A 16,646-nucleotide genomic window follows, 5' to 3' on the forward strand; every position below is an offset into this window, starting at 1 on the left:
TTAGTTCTTTTCCTGGAGTATTGTTATGTTCTTTCACTTGAGACATGTTTCTTTGTCTCCTTATTTTGGCTGCCTCCTTGTGTTTGTTTCTATGTATTAGGTAGAGTTGCTATGTCTCCTAGGCTTCCTAGGGTGGCCTGTCCTAGTAAGTGTCCTGTAGGATCCAGTGACACAGCCTCCCTGGTCACCCAGCTGGGCCCTCAAGGTGCACCCCTCGTGTGGACTTTAAACTCTTCTGTTGTAATTGAGTCTTGAATGCTGTTGGCACATCAATGGGAGGGATTTATTCAGGCTGATCAGCTTCAAGGACTGGCTGTGCCCACTAACCACTAACCTCTGACTACCTTGGATGATCAGCTGTGCAGGGGCCCAGCACACAGAGCAAGACTTACTTCAGCAAGGCTCTGGTACCCACTGAGTCCTTTCCTTGAGTGTGTCACTTGTGGAGATGTTTGGGTGGTGGTACTACAATAAGTACATTTTATAACACCATGCATCCACGTGTAAAAGTTGACCAGAGATGTTTTTTGCCTTCCCAGAACATATTTCTTTATCCTTTCCCTGTGCAAACTGGACTGGCCTCCATTTAGAACAGAGTCTTAATTAGAAGACACAACTTCCTGCAGATAATCTGATCAATCATCCAAGGCTGCTGAGAGAAGGGAAGGACTGAGAAGTGACTGCTGGGCTTGGTGAGGTGAAAGTCATGGGAAATACCCTGATTGAAATCAGTTCAAGAGAGGCTGAAAGTAGACAAGTAGAGATACTGAGTATGGCCAGCCCCTGAGCAATTTCAGCTAAGGACTAGTTGCAAGAAAAACCTTATTTCCTTAAAGGATTGTTATGGTTTCTCCTCTTCATGGATAAGAGTTCCAAATGGAACATAATTCCATTTTCTATCTGGGCACCAAAGAGCCATGTTTGTGGTGTGAAGGCCATAGGACCAGGTTATCTGTTTTCTAGTTCTCCTCCTTGGTTTTGATCTCCCCTAATTTATATTCTCTTGAATCTGTTTTTCTTTGTGGGAGAAGGGGAATACAGAGTGCCATGTTGTCATCTGTGGTCTTAGTTGTTAATTATCTCTTGGCCTCCATGAATAAGCAGGGTCTCTAAATGAAAGTATTGCTAAAAATTCTGAGACATAAAACCAATATGAAATTTCTGCTCCACCTCTCCAGAGACCTCCTGGGCTAAAGCATGGTTCAGGGTGGGTTTATGTTGCCCCTGAGGACAGGTGCAATGACATAATTTTAAGATTCTGGGGAGTAGGGGGCAAGGCTGGAAGGCAAGAGCAGAAAAGAAGGGCCTGTGCACCCGCCACTTGAAGCCCCAGAACTGGTTTCCTGCCCTTCCCACACCAGTCTATATACTTTCCCTGGCAGCCTAGGAAGTGTTTGGCCTCACATTTGGGCGTGTCCCTCCTCTTCCTGCCTTTAACTCTCATTATCCTCTCCAGGCACTTGACTCAGAGCTCATCTTTTTTTTTTTTTTTTTTCTTTATTGATTTTAGAAAGAGAGGAAGGGAGAGGGAGAGAGAGATGGAAACGTCAATGAAAGAGAACATCAATTGGCTGTCTCCTACATGCCCCCCACTGGGGTTTGAGCCTACAACCTGGGCATGTGCCCTGACCAGGAATTGAACTGGCGACCTCTTGGTGCATGGGTTGACGCTCAACCACAGAGCCATGCCAGCAGGGCCAGAGCTCATCTTTTTAAAGCTGGACTCTCTGGTTGATTCTATCCACCCCCCCCCCCCCCCGTTCTGGTTTCTTCATTATGCACCTCTCTGAAATTAGGCCTTGACTGTCTACTATACTGTTTTTTATTGTTGCTGTTGATACCTGACTCATTTTCAAGTTGTCTCTTGGGGACTGGTGTGAGGGAGAAAAGCTAGGAATTGATGTTAACACTGGAAACTGTATGTGACTATGATGGCTAAAAGCATTTTGAGGAAGCATCCCATATACTTGTAACCTAGCAAAAGTGAAATGCTGGGACACTGCAGAAGCTGGGATGGGGATCTGTGGATTGGACTACTGGAGAAGCTGTGGATGTGGTAAGAAGGTTTGCTGGACCAGGTGTGGAAAAGTCAGATGAATTGGATTCTAGGTCATATCCAGCCACTTACCAGCTCTGAGCTTCACATACCTCAGCTGAAATCAAGGCACTGCTTGTCACTCTCACCCTTAATATCCAATCCAGACACAAGTCCCAATTCTCCCTGTTAGATACTTCTCAGATATGTCTGTATCACATCACCACCACCGCCACCATCACCACCCTCCTCATCCAAGCTATTGATTCTCACCTCAAATACTACAATCACTTCCTCACTGGTATAGAGCAGAGCAAACTATTGACCACAGGCCAAATCCCACCAGCCCAACTTTTGTTTTTGTGAATAAAGTTGCATTGGCACACAGCCACATCCATTCATTTACATTTTGGACATGGTTATTTTGTTGCTAGTGGCAGAGTTGAGTAGTTGAAGCAGAGATCCCATAGCTTTTAAAGCTGGAAATATTAATTATCTGATCCTTTACAGAAGAAGTTTACTGACTTCTGGTGTAAAGGGAAAACTGGTTTGTATAATTATTTTGAGGCTTCCTCCTTTTCTGAACTATAATTCCCATTATATTTCAGTAGATCTTCATGTGTATAACATGACATAAACACCTCTATAGTCTCCCTTTCCTTGGTGATACACCTTACTTTGGATTTTTCTTTTAATGAATTGCTCATACCTTCACAATAATCTTTGAGAACAGAGAGCAGAAATCCAAAACTGGAGCCCTACTTTCACTCTGTCCCCCTCCAGTCCATTTTCCACTCAACTGATAGAACAATCTTCTCACAATGTGAACATCACTCTTTGTTTAAAATCCTTTTGGTGACTTTTCATTGCTCTCAGAACAAGACACAAATCCTCACCTTGGCCACCAAGCCAAGTGTGAGCTAAGCCTTGCTTACTCCTCCAGCCTCATCTCTCAGAGTGTTTCACCTACCCCTCTGTGTCCTGACCACTCTGGCCCTTTTTTACTTTCTCACATGGGCTTGACTCTCTCCTGCTACAGTGCCTTTGCACGTACTGCTTCATCTACTTAGTATGGTCATTCCCAGCCTCTTTGTTGTGACCCCCCCCCCCAGGTCAAATCCCATTGTCTTCACCCAGAGGTCCACATGCTTTTCTTGGTGGCACTTATCACAGTTGCAGTTTTGCATCTCTTGCTGTTAATTTTTATACCACATCTTTGTTTCCCCAGTAGACAAGAAGTTCCCTGAAGGCAGGACTTATTTTGCTTTCCACCGTATTCCCAGTACCTAGCATGGGCATAAGAATTTGCTTAGCAGCTAGTCTGTAAACATTTGTGTGTCAACTGGAATAATGTATGCAAAAGCATCTTGTCTACCATAAATCACTATACAAATGGAAGGCGTTATTACTATCAAGAACAGATGAGAAGGAGAAAAAGTAATTATCTTTAAACAGGGAAGTTCTATAGACAGAACATAGAAGGGAGATACTGGAAGACATTTGAGGCAAAAAAGTTTTCCTCTACTCTGCCTGAAATTGAGAAAAATCTTACAAATATGCTCCAGAGGGTATACTTCTGTTTATACTTGTTGATGGAAGCCTTTAAAATCTCTGTCCACCTGACATTTTGGTGTTCAGTTTCAAAATACATTCATACATAAAATGAAAAGAAGAGAACTTCTCCAGGGAATTCTGAGAGAGAAAAAGTCTCATTTAAAAATCATTTAACAAATGAACACTTATTCAACCCCGACACCTAAATTGACCTTCTAAACATTAATGTTGTAACCACAAATGACAGGTTCCAGGACATGAGGTAAAAGTAATCTCTTTAAAAGTCTGAGAAAACATCATTCAGGGGAAAAATAAGTTAGAATGGGGATAAAGTATACTCTAAATGTGGAAGAGGAAGAAAAGTGGTTTAAGAAATGACCTTCTTTCTGGCTTTTGAGTTATATTGAGCAATTTGATGTCATTAGCAAGATGATCCTATTAATTTTCTTTTATTCGTGTAGTAAACACATGGAAATCTAAGCATTTTACCACTCACAGTGGGTTGTTTCCTGTAGTTAAAAATATATTTTCTGCTCGAGTAGCCTGGGCAGCCAGGGCAGCCATGTAAGAGGAGTATACCCCTTCACACTTGGGTATTTTGCTTGAAAGGTCCATTTTATTATTACACTTTCCTCTGGTGGCAAGAAGCAATGGGTAGAGGGTTTGGCTAGAATATACTTCAGTAGACCATTCAACAGGTCACAGTGACAAATTACTCTCCCAGGGTGACAACCACCAGCAAATGCCTAGAGATGGGCAGCAAAATGCTAAGAGTCTACACTATAGCCTGCTGGTCCCCAGAAACGTCTCGCTGAATCACTTTATGAGTGGGGCCCATAGAGCATGCAAGGTCTGCAGAGTCTGCTAGTGCGGGCTTCAGAGGGTGCAGGTTAGAAGAAAATGAGGCAGGCTTTGAATTAGAACTAGCCCGGGCCAGTGTCTTATACCCAGTGGGTCCTTAAGTGGGTACTTATAGCTCTTGTAGAAGGAAAGAAGCAAGAGGCATGGGGGGAAGGAAGGGTAGATGGAGAGGAAGAGAAAGAATGAAGAGGAAGGAAAGAAAGAAAGAAGGTATATAAGTTAGCTTTTTCTGTGAATATACCCCAAATTTGGGGTCTTAAGTAAAGCCACAGCCATTTCATTAGTTTCCAATTCTGGAGCCTGCAATCTGGGCTGGGCTCAGCTGGATGGTTCTGATAGTCTCAGTTGGGCTCACTCAGGCACCTGTAATCAGCTAGATGACTATCTTTGAGGGTTGGCACAATGATGGTGACTGGGCATGTGCCTTTCACCATCTGGCAGGACAGCTCAGGCTTGTTTGCATGCTTACATGGTGGCTTGAAGTTCCAGGAGCAGTAAGAGAGAGCAAACTTCTATGTTCAAGCACTTTGTAAACTAGTGCTAGTATCACATTTGCTAATGACCCATTGGGCAAAGCAAGTGGCAAGGCTGGCCCACATTCAAGGGGTGGAGAAAAAGATCACCTTTTGATAAGTAGAGCTGCAGTTACATTGCATATGGACAGGCATACTAGGATAGGGAGAATTTATGGCCAGTGTTGCAATCTACTACAGATGGGAAAGGACTAGTAATTTTTTATGCTGGCAAAGTTGACAGAGACACAGCAGTGTAGAGGTTAAATATAAGGCTCTCACATTGAATTAAAAAATGATATTAACATATCACCAAGTGCCTATCTTCTATAGTGTATCTGTCAAATAGGGCTAGATAATAATGGAATTTCTTACTCATTCCCAGTGGGAACAATAAAAACTTTATGGGCAAAAGTTTCCTTGTCTTTTTCTCCCTGGATTGGACTAAGGAGCAGTTAAGTGTTTAGTACATCTCAAGAGGCAAATAAATTTGGAAACAAAAAATTTAATGCACCAGCCTTAATTTCCAGCCCAAGTGTCAAATAGACAACAAAAACTTAAGAAACAAAGGGAAAATTTATGTGGCAGTTTTCTTAGTTACTTGGTGGGACCCATCCTACAACATACAATTGTTTGTTTCTTCCTCATCCATGTATTTTTTAGTCATATTTTATTTCATTATTGAAAATACAGTATCAAAACATAGTTTAAATAGAGGGAAATGCTCAGCATTTGTTGTTACCCAGTGGGAAGAGAAATCAAGAGTTAAATAGAAAAATATCAGGCATGGAAATTGAAGTTGATTTAAGGTTGCAGTAATGATCTAAATTCACTTTTCCTGGTGAAGTGTTTTCATACTAATAGAAGAAAGTTCACCTCTAGTTAACTTTGTATGAATACAGCTTAATGTAAGACTTGTATTTTTAAAAAATCAAGTATGTGGATTTATTTGTGTGAAATAGCAAATTAATGCTCTGAGAAAGAATTAATTGGTATGTCCTTGCATATGCATTTACTTTTAAGGTGGTGATTATTTACACCCTAAAGAAAATCATGCTGTTTTCAAACACCTTTACTTCCACCATGTTGGGTGGAAGGCTGTGGGTTGCCTCACCCAGAGGGTTGGGCCTGGTAATTAAGGAGTCATTTGAAGGTGGGTTTCTCACCATGTGGTCTTTAATACTATTCTGTCTTCTTCAGCTCTGGGTAGAGGTAACCAGCAACATTCTAGTCCCTGGAATATGTTTGGCTTGTCTCAAACTAGGTAAGAGGAGGGAAGGAAAATATGGAAAGTGCAGAATGAAGGAGAGCAGAAAAAGGAAACAGAGAAAAAGAAGACAGGAGAAAGGGGGAGAGAGAAAAGAAAGCTCTCAGTGCTGAAGAAAAAATAGCATAGTACCAACAGTTGCAAGAGGTCCACCAGCTGTTTTTCCTCTCCTGGTTCATTCCACCTCAGCATGCAGCCTCACCAGTGACTAATACGTCATCTTTTTGATGTTTCAGAAAGCAATTCCAAAAGCTCTTTCAGTCATGTCTACAATATAACAATGATCAATACCAGCACATTCTTCCTGCTGTTTAATAAATCTCTTGGGCTATGATTTAAACCATCTTTTAGACACCATCTCCGCCCATGGAAGAGACAAAGTACACCTAGTTGCCATCTTCTTTCTGTGAAAGCCTTGTATACATAGTAGATATTATTCATAATGCATCACAACCTCCATCTGGACATGAAATATGGATTTTTCCCAGCCTATTCACAGACTATATTTTTAATACATTCCATCAAGTTTCTGCTCCATATCTTCATGGTCCTTTCTGTCCAGTTTCTGTTTTGCTCTTCATGCTTCAGCAACATCAAACTGATTCTGAGTCATGCCCACTTAATGCCAGTCTTTGGCTCTATGTCTTGGTTTAGGCTATTTCCTTTCTTTGGAATGCTCTTTTCCATTTCTTCACACAAAGGGAGTTGCACATCCTTTAGGAGGCAACATGACTGTTAACTCCTTGGGGAAATTTTCCTGGATCCATTTCCCTACACTGGATTAGGTGCTCTTCCTCGGAGCTCTTGTTATACCTGTGACAGAGCTCACAGCTGATTCATATGGCACTTCCAGAAAGCCTGGCATTCTGGATTCAGACTTTAATGGTCCTCTTGGCCAAGTGCCCTTGTGCAGGGTGCAACCTGCACAACCATACAGAGTAGCTATTTTGTGTGTGTGTACATAATAGGGATTCAGTAAAGGTTTGTTGAATGAATTAGCTTTATAATTTTCCAGAGTCATCTCACAATTTAACTTCTCTTGAATCGTGGCATCTGGAACTGAACAAACCAGTCTGTGCAGGTAAAAGTCCTATTAGCAGGGTGTCATTAGTAATGGGGCCCCCACATGGTTCTAGAACCACTCTTATTCCTCAGTGGCATACCTACCACTCTACAGTCAAGAATCTGCATATCCCCAACCTTTTCTTGTATATACCCACAAACCTAACCTTCATCATCATTTCTATCTGTGCCATTTGCTTTCCTACTAGTGTGGAGAAGCTTCTCTACGTATTTCTGTCTGCATTCCCAATTTCTCAAGGCCTCATTTTCTTCTGGTCCTCTCTTCTCTGGTGTCGGTGTTATTGCCAGGAACTAGGAGAGACTCTGCTTCTCAATCTGGGCCATTAATCATCAGGTTTTAAATGAAGTGCCGAGCCCTCCAGGATGCTGCATGCCACTGGGTTTGTTTTGTTTTAGGTTGATTCTAGGGTCCAGGCATCACATTACCCCAAGGCAGTGGGACAACTGCAGTGCTGTTACTTGTGTATTTTGCCCATTGTTTTATTCATTATCCCCAGGATGTGCCAGGATGTGTGCTACTCTCCCCATCCTCACCCCCCCCCCCCCGCTGCCATTGCTGACACCCAGGGTCTTTGAGCAGCCTATGAGCACAGGAGTTCTGATTCTTAGATGCAGCCTTTCTGAGAGCTTCCTCTGTGCTGGAGAGCTCTAAGAACATACAGATTTAATTTCCTTCCCACCCAAACCGCTTGTACAGTCTGCTTGCCCGCCCCCCTCCTTTTTTCTGGTCACACTGGTATTGCCTTGGTAAATAGAGGAAATTGGATGCGTTTCCAGCCTCCCTGATGTCATGGTTTGGGGCAGTCAGCAACTGTGGGAGGTTTCAGTTAATCCTAGCAATTGGTTAGTTTGCCGTTCTTCTCTGAGAAGATCCTCTGTTCTGTGCCATGTCTTACATAAGTCCATATGGTTCCTTTTTTGACTTGCCCTTTTCTTTCAATGATGTAAGAAGCCCAAACATTGGCAGTGACTATGTTTTGTTACTGGAGTGCTGGTGCTGATTGGATCCTGATTCCTGTTTAGTTTTTCTAGGAGATACAGGATGGTGGGTGTGTGGTGGCGATAGTAGCAAGGAGGCATCTGGAGGCTTAAGGATGCGCAGTTCTTTAATTAAGTTTAGGCCTCTGTGTCCATCAGATATTTTCACATCATTGCTTTTGACATTCTTTTCCACAACTTGCTCAAGTGAGTTCCTGCTCCCCAGCTGGGAAACTGGTTTCTTGGCTCTGACACCAGAAATCCTTGGGCTTTCAATGGGGCCTTTCTAATTGGGTTAGAGCAGGGCCAGGGGAGATGGCATCCAGCTGAGCAAGTGATGGCATTACTTTTCAGGTAGCCTCCCTTTGAGCTGAATAACTTGCACTCCCTTTGTTCCGCTTTTCTTTGATAGAAGAAATAGATTTAATTGTATAAGTAATACATGAATACATGTCTGTGTTCCATGGAGTAAAAATTTGGCTTCGTTCTCTACTCCATCACACTTCTATCTGTGACTTGATGGGTTTCCTTCAGGGCTTTTATGGATGCATTCACACTTGTCACTGTATAAATAAGCATACAGATATATAGTTTTGCTTAACATATCCTCATATATATTTTAAGAAACTTGACTTATATGTATTGACAATCTCTATATGTCAGTACATATAGACCAACTTCATTGTTAAAGCATTGCATCATAGTCCATAATGTGGATAGACTATCATTTATTTAACTAGTCATCTACTGATGGATACTTAGGCTTTTTTTCCCCCTCACACAAAGTTGCAATGATAGTGTTTGTTTATTTTTGTGTATATGTGTCAACATTTCTGTAGGGACAATCTCTGCAATTAGAATTCTGGATCAAAAGATACGCACATTTAAAATTTCAAAACATAGCTAAACTATTCTCTCAAAGTTTATGTTTATACCAATAGTGTATGCAAGGGTTCATTTTCCCACATGCTCTTCAGCTTTGGATATTATTAAGCTTTAAAATTTTTTTTTCATCCAGTGGGCAAAACACTTCACTGTTTACTTGCCCTATTTTTCTACTTGAAAGGGTTCCAAGGAGCAAAGAGAGTCTCATGTTGTTTATTAATAAACTTGATTACTGCAAAACACTAAGTGTGCTTTTTTGTGGTTATCAATAAGGTTTTGGAAAAGGCAATGTGCTTGAGTTGTGAAGTTTCATCAAATATCTCTATGTAGAAAATCCTATTCACACAAATGTGAAGTGGAATTATTTCTGTACTCAATGTTTATTAGTTTGTTTGATTATTTTAATGTTTTTCAGTTGTTAATTACATTCATTCTACATTGAGCACTGGGGCATGTGTTTATAATTTGTTCATCCTAGGATAGGACAATGTACTTGCCTTTATTTTTGTCTTCTTTAAACATTACATAATGAACTCTGTCTGACCTATTAGGCTTTAATTTACTAAAAACTGCTCCTTTTTCCCCCCTCTTAATACATTGTGATCAATAGAAACTCACCACGACTCAGTATTTCTTCTTTGAATTCATGTTTTGGATTCCTCCTTGAGCATTGAACTTCTGTCATGACATTCTATTGATTGAAGCCAGTTCAGTTGGTTCCAAGATCACCCTATAGATTGTTTCTTCTTGCTAATCTTGAATCATTGTGTGACATGACTATCATCTTTGAGCTAATAATTGTACCAGTGTTTTGGTTTTGCAGCACAGCATAATGGAATATTCTGAAAGACACAAGTCATGTTGTCAACAATGCTCTCTGCCTTGGGTGGGCGCACTATTTCCTTTCTCCAGCATGCGTCTGCCTTGTCCCTCATTCCTGTCATTGTCACTGTCCCTGCCTTAACTCTGAACCAAACTCAGCAAGAAATAGAGAATTCTTTATTTAGTCCCTCTCTGGAGAAACAATTCTGCCTCTGGCTTTGGAAGCACAACTGACATAAATGACCCAAACTTTAAAATCAAGGAGTTTAGGTTCTAGGGAAGTTAAGTCACAAAAATATGAAGAAATATCTAACAAAGCATGGTCTCTATAAGGGACCACCCCCTTCCCAGATCTGATCACTTCATTGTCCAGTGTCCCTATGATGCTGTTAATGAAGCTGGAGACTGAGCAGTAATACAATGCTACTAAAACATTAAAAAGGTTGGTCCCCAAACTGGCTTTGGCTTGTTTTCCGATTTATAATATGTTCCTTAAGAGCAGGGTTTGCATCATCCATTTCTTTTGTAACTCTGCTGCGAAGTTCAAGTCTTGGTATATGGCAGGAGGGTCTGTACAGCCTCTGCCCGATGGGCTAATTATAGTATTGAAGCATTACGATGCCAAGAAGGTCCACTTTCTATTGATCTAATTTTTAATTTTCTTTTTTCATTTTCAGATTTGTGTAGAGTTTCTCCATCTTCTCTTCTGAACTTCCTGTCAGGTAAGTGAGGTTATTTGTAAGTGATAATGTAGAAATAATGAACATTTGGTGGGGTTTTTTTCCCTTTCAAATTACCCTTCTTCATTCCAAATCCCCAGTCCCTTAACTGCTGTATTCTTTTTTGTTTTTTGTTTTTTTGTTTTTAACTCCTCACTCCCACCCACTTGGAGCCTTTTCTTCAGATATTTTCTTTTCCTTGTGGATTCTATTGTTGGCCCATTTCTTCCCCATAATTCCATTGTTTTTATGGGTACAGATTTTGAAATGACATGGTGCAGTAAAATCCAGAGAAAGAGAGTGATCATTTATGTAGAACTCTTTGGGGTTTTGTTTCACTGTTTCTCATTTCTTTCTCCTTGGACTGGCTTCCTTATTTCCAACAGCTCTTCTCTCTTACCTAAAGTATTGTGGGCAGACAGCTTCCAAAGGCTCCTCCCAACCGGATTTCTGCTCCCAACTCCCTTCTACATAGAAATTCTGAAGCCAACTGACTTATACTTCTTGTTTCCTTTGAGACTTATAAATAGTGGTTATTTCTGGGATTTCACTGGTCTAAATAATAAAAATCTTATAACAATACAAATACTTATTGTAATCATTATAAATTATAATTATCCTACTGTAATTTAGATTATAAAAATACATGGTTATTATAATAAATGCTAATAAAGTATTGCTATAAACAATGTTAAAATACCTGTGCAGGGTCACACAGCTAATCAATGTCCAAGCTGGGACTTGAAGCAGGAGTTGGCATGGCATGATGACAAAAGCAGGAAAAGGCACAGAATATTGGTGGGTGGTTTGCTTTCCTTAGAACCTCACTTCCTCTCAAATGTGATCTCCTAATGACATAAACCACGTTCTTCTTGCCCTGGCCAGTTTGGCTGGGCGGTTGGAGCATCTGCCCAAGGACTGAGGGGTCTCAGGCTTCAGTTGCCGGTCAAGGGCTTGTGCCTGGGTTATGGGTTTGATTACTGCCTCAGTGGGGGTTGTGCGGGAGGCAACTAATTGATGTGTCACTCACATCGATGTTTCTCTCTCTCTCTCTCTCTCTCTCTCTCTCTCTCTCTCTCTCTCCCTCTCCCCCTCCCTCCCTTCTACTCTGTCTAAAAATCAATGGAAAATATCCTCAGGTGAGGATTAACAAAAACAAAAAACAAACGTACTTCTGCCCCATCCCTGCTCCCATCCCCTCCAGTGCAGATCAACACTGTGAGGATGCTTTTAAGGAGAGTCTCCTAGTTTTCTTTTCTACATATTGATAGAATTATTGTACAGCAACAGATTCCATACCAAATCAATTGAAAAATATTTTTTGAGTGCCTGCTGTGGGTGGAGTTGCACACCGTGGGAGTTAGGGTGAGGTGGAGACCAAGTCTATATAGGAGATATTGTGTTCTGGTGCCTTGTTTTGTTTTTAGGCCAAGATGAGTCTCATGGACCATGAAGAGAAAATATCTTTTAAGTTTAAAAAATTCACTATTTAGCCCTGGCCGGTTTGTCTCAGAGGTTAGAGCATTGGCCCGCGGACCAGAGAGACCCAGGTTTGGTTCCTGCTAAGGGCATGTACCTCGGTTGCGGTTTGTTCCCAGCCCCGGTTGGGGTCGTGTGGGTGGCAACCAGTTGATGTGTCTCTCATATCAATGTTTCTCTCTCTCTCTTCCTCCCTCTTTCTCCCTCCCACTCTATCTGAAGATAAATGCAAAAATGTCCTTGGGTGAGGATTTAAAAATAAATAAATAAATAAAAATCACTATTTAGCCCAGCCGGTGTGGCTCAATGGTTGAGCATCGACCCATGCACCAAGAGGTCGCTGGTTAGATTCCTGCTCAGAACACATGCCCAGGTTGTGGGCCTGATCCCCAGTGGGGGGCATTCAGGAGGCGGCCAATAGATATCTTCTCTCATCAATGTTTCTATCTCTTTCTCTCTCTAAAATCAATAAAGAAAAAAAAAATAAACCACTATTTGGCTACATCAATGGCCAATTAATCTAAGTAGTGGCTGTAAGCTCTTGCACACGGGAGAAATATCTGTCGTGTTTATTGTATCTTGAGTCTGTAGCATAGTACCTTTCATGTAATAGAACCTCAATAAATATTGTAAACTAGATGAATGACTGAAGAAAATAATTCCGAAACCTATTTACATTTATCCCAGGAGTGTACTGTAAACTTGTCTTCTAATTATGTTTGTATTAATAGCTAATACTTCTTAACTATACTAAGACCTTCAATATATTACCCCATTTCATCTCTATAGGAACCTTATGTGGTAAATTCAATCATTACCTGTACTTTTTCAAATGAAGAATTTAGGTGCAAAGAGGTTAAGGAACAGGCCAGGGTTACACTGTAAATGGTGGAGCTTGGATTTAAAGACAGGCGTATGGGTCTACCATTCATGCTCTTGTACCCTATGCTATTATGCTTGTTTGTGTTGTTGAACATATTTATTATGAACATTGGGAGAGGATACTGAAGGTTGAAGATAAAGTAGATAAAGAGATGAAGAGAGAGATAAAGTCGGCTTTTATTTTGCCTTGGGTAATTTACACATGGGTAATCAAGAGGATGGTAGATTGCAGGTAGGACAGCGTTGAAATTTGGAGATAAGTAAGGGAGTTGAAAAATATAGCACCTTTCAGAAGGTTTAACGAATCTTTCTTTACTTTAAGTGCATAATTTACTTTTCTAATCTTGTACACCTGATATTGATTCACTTGTTCTATTGAGCAAACCTACTTTTTTTTCTATTAAAAAGCACTTAATGTTATTAAGAAAATCATTTTGCACTGTAAAGACCAAATAAATCATTTTCCTTCCATTTGCTTCTAGAGACATGAAAGCTTCATATTACAATCATCCTGTCTAGTTCACCATTGACTTTATGCCTATAACAAATGAAACACAAAGCTGCCATTTGGGAGTTCATCTTCAGCACTTAGCAGTTAACCCAGTTTCTGTCATCCTTAGGACATTGTTTTGTGTTTTTTATTTTTTTCCATATGGGATGCTGTTTATCTTACTGCAGCATTGTTGGCTTTAGTTCTTGGTGACTTTATCTTCAAAAATGTTGTTGCTGAAGTTCAAAATAATTCCTTTTGTCCTATATTTATTTGAATTACCCCAATTTACAAGATTCAAAATTGCTGCTAGACATTTTTGTGAGCATTCCAGAGAATTTGTAGTCTCTTTTGATTTATAAAATGGGTAAAACTGTGAGGACTTACCTTGTCAGGTTTTAGCACCAGGGTTATGCTACCATGGTAAAAATGAGTTAGGTTATGTTCTTTCTCTAGTCTTTGAGTTCTTGTGAAATTGGAATTCTCATTCTTTAAGTATTTAATAGGATCACCTATGAAAATGTCTGGGCCTGGAGTTTTCTTTGTGGGGTTTTTTTTTAGACTTTTAATGGTTATGTCTATTCAGGTGTATTCTTTCTCCTTGATTCCTTCTTAGTAAGTTATACTTTTTCTAAGAATTTGTCCGTTTCTATCTAGATTTTCAACATTAATAAAGTTGTCCCTAAGATCTTTTTATCATTTTTATGTGTATAGCACCTTCAGTTATGTTGCTTTTTAAATTCTTTCTGTTGGTTATTTGTTTACACTCTTTCTTTTCTTCCCCCTCTTTCCCTCCTACCTTCCTCCCCTCCTCTTAATTTTGCCAGAATTGTCTTTACAAAGAACAACCTTGGCTTTGTTAATAACCTTTGTTTTTTTCCTGTATCATTATTTCATGCTTTTATTTTTGTTATTTCCTTTCTTCTCCTTCTTTGGGTTTATTTTGCTGTTCTTTTTCAAATTTCTTGAGAAGGAGCTTAACTTATTAATTTTAAGCCTTTTTCTTTTTCTAATATGTACATTTAAAATATAAATTTTACTCTAAAGATCTTTAGTTCTATCCCTATGTTGATATGTGGTGTTGTTATTATTGATCAAATCAAATATTTTCTAATATGTTATGACCTCTTCTTTGACACATATGTTATTTGTTAAATAACAATTTAACTTTTTGTTATGACAATTTAATTGTGTTGTGGTCAGAGAACACTCTCCTTTCCTTTTCCCATTCTGAAAAACATTTTTGAGACTACTTTTTTGGTCTGGTTGGCTTTCTTTCTTTTTTTCCCCCTCTTAGTTTTTATTTCTTTCTTTCTTTATATTTAATTTTATTTTTGTTACAGATGTTTCTCCTTTTTTACCCCATTGACACCCTCCTCCCCTTTCATAAATATTCCATGTGCACTTGAAATGATTACATAGTTTATGGTGTTTAAGTCAAGTTGATTAAATATTGAAATATTCTATATCCTACTGACTTTCTTATTTGAATTTTGTCTATTGCTGATATAGACGTGTGAATATCTCTCAGTATGACTGTGAATTTGTTCTATTTCTCCTTGATTTCTTAAAAAATGCTACTTTGTGTTTTTGAGGCTATGTTATTAGTTGCAGTCACATGTAAATTTGTTCAGTCTTCCTATTGAATGGAACCTTTTACGAATGAACTATTTGATTTATAAGTAATGCTTTTTGCTTTAAAGTATAATTTATCTGATATTAGTATAAACATATTAATTTTCTTTTTATTAGTATTGGTATTGCATATCTTTCCCATAATTTTATTTTCAATCTTTCTGTATCATACTCTAGTTGTGTCCTTGTAAATAGCATACTTAGCATATATATTAGGGTTTTGTATTTTCTCCAGTCTGATCATCTTTGCCTTTTAATTGAATCATTTAGTCCATTTATATTTAATAAATCATCAACTTGTATTGTGTTTAAATGTACCATCTTCTGTTTTTCCTAGCCATTCTTTATTTTTCTTCCCTTTCTTCAGATTGACTAATTATTCTAAAAACCGTTTCCCCCTCCTCCACTATTTAGGAAGTTATATACTTCACTTCTGTTTTTTAGTAGCTACCATAGAAATTACAGTGTCTACTGAACTTTTTAATGTCTAAAGATAATCAATACCTTTAGTCTCCTCTAGGATAATACAAGGACCTTGGAAGACTAATCTTATTTTTTCATTTGCTAATTGATACACATTTTCCTATATTATATATGTAAAATAGTTGTCATATTTTATTATATAATATTTCACTCATTCCTGCAAGATATTATTATTAATGTTTTATATAGCCTGTTCATTTGGGTTTACCAATATATAATGTCACCCTTAGCTCTGGGCAACTGGGGTCTCTGATCTGTGCCTCATGCTTTACAAGTCCTTTCTCTGGTCTTTCCCTAGTCATACCCCTCTCTAAAGGGCAAGAAATCTGTGACACAAAGAAGACATTCCCACCTAGAGCCTGCCTTTCTCTCTCCTAACCCTTGCTTCTAGATCATGCTCTGGGAAAACAGGAGTCTGGAATTCCCTATCCAAACATTATGTGCCTATTTCTAGGACCTATGCAGGCCTCTTCCCCAGGGCAAGCCATGCTGCCAGGTATACAAAGGATGACCAAGGGGTAGCTGCTTTTAGGAGAGAGGGGGTTTTTGATATGTGGGCTGAGGTGTCTATTCATGTGCACAAAGCCTCTTGTTATTTGAGATTGAGGCTCAGTGGAAGGATAAGGGCAAATTGGACCTTCTTTTAAATTCTTGATCTGTATATTACAAATATTAGGAATGGGCCTGGTCACATACTAACCACTTTCTTTGTTCTTTATTCCTTGTTGCATCTCAGATCTTACATCTTTCGCCTGAATATATTTTTTAGGATTTATTTCAGTAAGGATTTGCAGGTAATGAACAATATAACAGTTTTTGTTTGTTTTCTGGCTTCCATTGTTGCTTCTGAGAAAACAGCTATCAGTTTAACATCTGCTCCTTTGAAGATTAACTGTCTTGTTTTCTCTGGCTACTTTCAAGATCTTCTCTGTCTTTGCTTTTGTTTTTAATTTTACTGTTT

General features: G+C 39.3%; 1 protein-coding gene across 1 annotated transcript in view; it reads left to right on the forward strand.

Annotated features, from left to right (window-relative positions):
- ADGRG2 (adhesion G protein-coupled receptor G2) overlaps positions 1 to 16,646 on the forward strand; it is a 123,836-nt gene that overhangs the window by 26,184 nt on the left and 81,006 nt on the right. The window contains exon 2 of the mRNA XM_036270248.1: positions 10,675 to 10,719. The gene's annotated coding sequence lies outside the window, so the exon portion shown is untranslated. The remainder of the gene's footprint in view (positions 1 to 10,674; positions 10,720 to 16,646) is intronic.

This window comes from Molossus molossus, unplaced genomic scaffold (genome assembly GCF_014108415.1).
Source record: "Molossus molossus isolate mMolMol1 unplaced genomic scaffold, mMolMol1.p scaffold_m16_p_2, whole genome shotgun sequence".
NCBI lineage: Eukaryota > Metazoa > Chordata > Mammalia > Chiroptera > Molossidae > Molossus > Molossus molossus.